Below are 6,281 nucleotides of genomic sequence, written 5' to 3'. Positions count from 1 at the left end.
TTCTAATTCTCTCCCTTAACTAAGACCTTTTATTTAGATCAATTATCAACTCTTACTAGTTATCCATTGTTTTAATTTCTAGCTATTTATTTTTTCATTCTCAATTTCAAAAAAAAAATATTCAGAAAAATCCTAACCAATAATTTGCATCTTGTGTCAACTCTTAGGGAAACGACCCAAAATTCTACTCCCGGTTATTTATTATTAATTGTAACACATTCAAAATTGATAGTGAAAATTTCGTTGGTTAAGGTTGTACTTGCAACGCTGTTTTAGAAAATACTTTTCAAAAATTCTTAACCGACATTTATCCACCCATCAGCTGCCAGCCCTACCGACGCCGTCCCTTCCTCCCTTCTCTTCTTCTTCCTAATTCTCACCCTCTCTGTTTTTTTCTCTGTGTGTGTAGCGTGTGAGATGAAAGATGAGAGTGTTTGAGTTCATTTTGAAATTAGGGTTAGGGTTGGGAAAAGAAAATAAGGGTAGTGTAGGCATTTTGATAAAATTGGATGGTTGGGTAGTAATAAAAGAAATTAGATGTAAAATGTTTTAAAAAAATAATTAGGACATTACATTCTACCCCTTTACAAAATTTTCGGCCTCGAAAATTGAAACAGTATGCAAAATGTTACATGATTTTAGTATTTTACCAAACATGAGAAAGAAGAATAATCAAGTGCAAAAGTTACAAGGTAGGTTTGTGTTAAAACAATACGATTGACATTCACCTACTCTCGTTCCCTTAACAACTCAAATATACATAGCACTCTTCACTTCGTACGTCAATCTCCTCAAAATACAATCTTACTTCATAATCTCCTTGGTTCTGTTGTACATATCCATGGTAACAACCAGTCTTATGCCAAGCCTATGATTACAATTTTTCGAACTTCAACATCGATAAATTGTATCCTAAAGAACTAGCGTATTGCTTGCTATATCTAGGAATCGCACGTGACATTGAAACAAGCTCGAGTTTATCCAAAAGGAGACAAAACTTAGGAAGAGAAGAGCAACATCACAGATGAGGTTCGCAAGAATTCAGAAGGAGGCGTAGGATCATAATTAAGTAATGATGTACAAAAACAATGAAGTGTGCCAGAAAGATAGTCAATCACATCTTAACAAGGAAATCTGAATCAAGAATTTTGATAGAAATAATAAAAGAAAACATGAAGTATTAGGTCGAAACAAGTTTAAGTTGAATTAAATAGGTGCAAAGTTCACTAAAGATGGCCACTGTAGTCTATGACAATGTTAATAAAGATTTAAGAGAATGACTAGAAACACAATCAAATAAGACACAATATTTGAGATCAAAGAAGAGGAAGAACATACAAGGCCTAAAATTTATAATATTTATAAACCAAAATAAGAACATTAGGACAAATAAAGTTAAAGAAAACAATAAGAAGCAACAATACTATTGGCAAGGAAAACTGAATAGCAACAAACTTACAACTTAAATAAAATGCCCATAATAATTGTAAATCAAATTCCAAGCAATAAGACAAACAATAACAGAGGAGTAAAGTAAAACAACAAATTAAAAATTTGATCGCACCTTTTAGAAAGACAATTGAACAGTTATGAAAATTAAAAACAATAATTATCACAAAAATTAACATGCTCATTTTCTCTTATCTAAAATTTTTTGACAAGGTCCATTTGAATTAATTATTGTCATAATCTTGAATATTAAGTATATCAGAATAAAATTTAATAGCTTTTGATTATAAATAATAGATAAATAACATAAAACATGACGAGAAAATATAAACAATCATCTCATTATTCTCAAGGCCAAAATTTACCTGCATATTTAATTTATTATTATTATAAAATACACTCAAATATTTTTATATGATCATACAGTTATAACTTAATTTACGAATAATGCACATGTAAAATCATGAAATTAAGACGACATAATTACAATGAACACAAACTAACATTAGTTATAATAAATTAACTGCTACTTTTTTTTTTCACCTAAATCTTCAAACATAATTTAACTTTTAACATAATTCAAGCACATAGCAAAATTTTTTTATAAAATTAGTATGGATCATAATTTTTATAAAGATAAAATACCAAAAAGAAAACTGGTCTTCATAAATAGTTAACTGAACTTAAAATTCATGAATTAAAGACAAACTCAAATATATATATGTTCTTCGTAGCAAAGATTAATATATGTAGAAATTAATAAAATTGGACGTCAAACTTATAGTTATGAATCTCCATGTTTATTTTAATGTACATCTGTATTCACACTGCATAACTGATATTTTTAATCACATCCACAATATTATTGTCTTGTGATGTTCTGCTTTTTTTTTTCTTTTTTTTTAAAAGATCCACCAATAAAATTGAATATCAGGAGAAATTTTAGTAATTTAAAAATTATATTTTTCAGAAAATATATTTTATTAAAATAAAATAATAATCATAATAGTCATAATTTATTTTTTTTAATTTAACTATCAAAAATATATTTCTCAAATATGTCTTATTTTGGAAAATATAATATCATGAGAAAGTTTTTTTCGTTTTTTTTTTCTAAATTCTTTACTCATTTTCAACCCAAAAGTGAACCTAACAAGTATAGTCTATAGAAACAACAGTTACATACAAATTAAGAAACTCAGAAGTCCAATCACAAAATAGTACAACTGTTCACTAGTAACTAGACAAAGAATTGGATGGTTTTAGAACGTTTGGATCATTAAATGGTTCCATAATAAAATATATTTTTTAAGTTTTTTAATAACTGATAAAATAATTCTTATCTAATTTTAATTACAAATTAACCATATATATTTTATTTAATCATAAAAACTATTTTTTATTTTATAAATTATTATTTTATCATTAATCTATATATTTATTAACAATAAAAAAAAACAATAACAAATTAGATGTTCCATTAATCGTAATAAATTTTTTAGCTATTTTAATCGATTAAAAGATTATATTTGATCGACGTTCGTCCAAGATTGTGAAATCGTATTTCTTTAAAAATCAATCCATTGGATTATCAAAACAATCTTAGGTTTTCATAATTACTTGAGGAATAGAGAAGAACGCGAGAAGAGGTTCACTGCTTTCTTGGGGAACAACACCATAGCCATGAGCACTGCCAAGGAACATGGCGAAACAACTAGGAAAAGAGTCGCTTCCTTGTGTCTCTTGAGATTGAGATTCTACTGGTGCGATTTGCTCTAATTTTAGTCTCTTTTCAACCTGAAAGCACCCAAATTCAGATCACAGGCCAGCCCTAAAAATCTAGAATTACATATATGGATTTGTTAGAATTTCGATTACATTGTAGACAATACCTGCTTTAGAGACGAAAAGAATTTGGAATGCGATGACTTCGATAATGCTCGCGAATTCTCTATCCCTTTTTCTCCCACTCTCATTAATCGATATATCCAGATATCCTCACTCTCTTATAAAATATTATACACGAAATATTAATTAATTAATTTCTTATCAGTTTTCATTTAGTATCATTTATCAATGCTCCACAAAAAGGCAGGATTAGAAGACAGAACATAAATCATGATCGCATAAACAATGAGACAGTTAAGAAAAAAAGATGTAATTCAATCATAATTCATTTAGTATCATTTATCAATGCTCAATCGATTGCAGTCATCAAAATAATAGGGAGTTATGAAAAATCTGAAATTCAATGGATTGTTTTGATAATCCAATCAATTGATTTTTAAAGAAATACGATTTCATAGTCCTGGACGAACGTCACAGATCAAATATAATCTTTTAATCGATTGGAATAACCAAAAAATTTATTAAGATCAATGGAAGATCTAATTCGTTATTGTTTTTATTTTTTATTGTTAATAAACATAATAGATTAATAATAAAATAATAATTTATAAAATAAAAAATAATTTTTATGATTAAATAAAATATATAGGATTAATTTGTAATTAAAATTAGATAAGAACTATTTATCAGTTATTAAAAAACTTAAAAAATATATTTTATTATGAGACCATTTAATGGTCCAAACGTTTTGGGACCATCGAATCCGGTGCTTACTAACTACTACTAATAACAAAACCAAATCAATTAAACAAATTTAGAACACTACCTACAAAGTCGTCATATAGAAATAATAAAGACGTAAATTTTTTTTTTTTAATATTAAAGGCACTTGAAATATCATACAAGGCATACTGAATTGAAAAAAAAAAAACATATTATGTGAGAGACCAATAATAATAAAAATAAGATAAAAAGAGAAAGATATTAAAAAATCTCACAATACATTATCGAGTCACTATTGAATAGAAAATCAAATCCTAACTATATCAATATGTAAGAATTTATTGTTTATGAACAATAATAATATCGATCACACTCAATGATGACTTAAATAGCAATAATCACAATAACAATTCATAAGAAACAACCTATTCTAATAGTTAGAGATAAAATATTTAGCAATAATATCATATATCATAATAGAAAATAGAAAATTGTATCTATGAAAAAGTTGTAACATATAAATACTCAATAATACGAATAATAAATATAGATGCAACTTTGTTACTAGAGCACAGACATTTTAAACTATCAATCTTCTAAAAAAAAATTCTAATTTGCTGAAAAATTTATCAAAATAGTCTTTATATATTATGAGATTATCCTAATAAAATCTCAAATTATTTTAATATTGATTTCCGCTTTTAATTTAGAAGCAACAAAGTTAACAAGAATTCTGTATTATTGTATTAAGATAGTTAATATCTTTTTAATCCTAGTAAAATTTTTCTTCAAAGCACCATTGTATAGATCAAATTAATACCTTAGTACATAATTTCACTTACCCTATTTTATTCCACGAACCTAACCAAATATGAATCATGAAACATTAGGTCTCGTTGAGAAACCAGACACTTTAAAATTAGAGTTAGTAAGGAGTTCATAAAAAAAGTATGGTTTATAATAATTAGTTAAATATAATAAGGAGAAAAACTCGCATAAAGAATTTATTCAACTTTTAAAAAAATTGAATATCTAGTTCCTTTTATCGGAAATTGTCAGCAATTCTTTTCAATATCTAAGATCTATAATTCCAATCTTACAAAGACACTAGAAACCAAGAAAACAAATATTCTAAATCTTTAAAAATAAGAACAATGTTTGAAAACAAGCGAATATTCAAAAAAACAAAGAGTTAAGAAAATTCTCAAATTTCATATCTTAGCCAAAAGCAAAATTTATCCTATAATCACCACCCAAAAAGCAAGTGTTCACAAACTTTCTCTCAACTTATCAAGTCGGAAATAGTTCCATTAATTCTATCATTGAGTGCTTGGCAACTTGAAGATTGAACCATAACGGAACCGGATCATCAAATTAGAAAAGCACAAACAAGCTTCAAGATCGGAAAAGACTTTTGATCCAGCTAACTGATTACCCAAATAATTCACTATACTTAAGCAAAGAATAACAGTTTTTAAAATTATTGATTTGAAAAGAAAAATCAAAAGCAAATCAAAATTATGGTATAACTTCAAAGATTATCAACATAAGAAAAAAATCCCAATATCGTTTATCAAATCCAGAACAAGGCATTTCGATCAGAAACTCAACAAATTCATGCAATCCACAAATCCAAATACAATTCTATAAAGGGATCATATGGTAATTCATAGCAAACATAGATCGAATCTTCTAAGTAATTCATGAACTATTGACATTAGGAATCATAAAGAATAACCCGAAGACGAAGAAGATTAAAGCATACATTCACAAAATCGGAGAAAAATTCGAACTAGCTACGAGAGAAATCACGAACCGGAACCAAAGGTGAAACCATTGCAAAAACACGTTCGAGAAAATCTACCAAAGGATAAGTTAAGATTGGGTACAAAAGGACAAGAGTAGTAAGAAGTGGCAGAGAACGGATGATCGCAGTAATCAGAAGACAACAACGACATAGAGGGCAAAGAGGACATTCCTATAGGCCTTTAATTTGATAGTGTCACAACTTGTACAAATAGGAGCGCTTCTATTTATACAATTGTGATTCTACCATAGGACACTTGCTCCATATTACACAGGTTAAACTAAACTCTGATACCACTTTGTCACAGCCCAAAATGAGCCCTGACCAGCGCTCAAGGAAATAGTCTCTTAGCAAGCCTAACCGACCCAAATATAAGTTGAATAGAAAAGTTACAAATATTATTCAAGTTCTAAAATAAATAATTATACACTTATAACAAAATTAAGACAATTAA

Source organism: Arachis stenosperma, chromosome 8 (assembly GCF_014773155.1).
Source record: "Arachis stenosperma cultivar V10309 chromosome 8, arast.V10309.gnm1.PFL2, whole genome shotgun sequence".
Classification (NCBI taxonomy): Eukaryota; Viridiplantae; Streptophyta; class Magnoliopsida; order Fabales; family Fabaceae; genus Arachis; species Arachis stenosperma.
The sequence above is the reverse complement of the archived record's forward strand: the minus strand, read 5'-3'. Positions refer to the sequence as shown.